Source organism: Phytophthora parasitica (assembly GCF_000247585.1).
Source record: "Phytophthora parasitica INRA-310 unplaced genomic scaffold supercont2.3, whole genome shotgun sequence".
Taxonomy (NCBI): Eukaryota; Oomycota; class Peronosporomycetes; order Peronosporales; family Peronosporaceae; genus Phytophthora; species Phytophthora nicotianae.
In genome coordinates, this window is record NW_008648989.1 from 2299190 (window position 1) to 2300416 (window position 1227).

Sequence of the window (1227 nt, forward strand, 5' to 3'; positions counted from 1 at the left end):
GGCTCTTGAATGCCTACTATCACTACCTACCATCCCCGGGTATCACTGGTTCTTTGATCGGCTGTTTGCGCCACTGGCTGGTCCAGACCGTGGGTCCTTTACCTCATGATCGCACAATCCCTCGCAGACTCGATAAATCGTGGGTACAATTGACTTGGGCAGGTGCGATGTATACCACACTTGAGATCGCCATCGGTTTGGCCAGGTTTGACATGGACCACACCAAGATCGCCATAATGGGTGGTGGTCGATCTTGATTGATGGGAACTCAGGGGACGATTGTGGTGAAGTGACAGTTGGCTTCTGGGGGCAAGGGACTGATTGATGGGAAGTTACCCGATCCAGCCCTAAGACTCGTGGTCGACGACGGTGCATCATTGATTACGTCATCGTCCGCGATGATTACGTAATCATCAGAGTGGATCCATATGATGCAATCATTTGGATACACGATATACCGCCAAGGACTTGATCCATCGCCTCGCAGAGCGAGCGTGGACCAGAACGGTTATTCGCTGAACGCCTTCTGCCGTTCCGGTTGTTGCCGTTTGAAGGCGATATAGGCCGCGAATACTCCATCGAATAATGGCTAACTCTATCACAGCGGTTGTACGTCCCAGTTGCACGAGGACAAGTAGCTTGGTTGTATTCCTTCGATTTCATCGTCCACACACCGTCTCGCCTAAACGAGGTGAAGCCGCAGCTTGCCTTAGTTACTGCTGAATCAGCATCACGCCCATCTTTTGAATCTGCTGCAGCATCTCCTGTTTCCTTCTTGGCCGTAGTCGTCATCATGTTGTCGACAAACTCGTCCGCTCCTCCATATGCAAATGAAGATTCTAGTAGAACAAAAGCGTGCAGACCTCCTCGATCGACGTCACCATGCTAGAGTTCAGCTTCGCGCACGTCTGCCCGTTGGGAACGCCTCTCAGGAAGAACTTGTAGCACATCCGAACGTCACTATAGACCTAATGGTTAGTGCCTTTACAGCGAACGTTTCAATCCAGCGTGTGCAACAGTCAGTGAACACTAGAATATACTTGTTGCTGCATTCCGTAGTAGAGAGAGGACCAATACCGTCGATCACCAATAACGAGAACGGCCCCCGAGAGGTCCATTACGGGCATCCACTGCATGATCTCTGATCTCCAAGGTCTCGATCCCTTCCCTCCGCTACATTGCGGGCAAGAACGGATAAACACGTCCGCATCTGTTTTCTATCCAAAC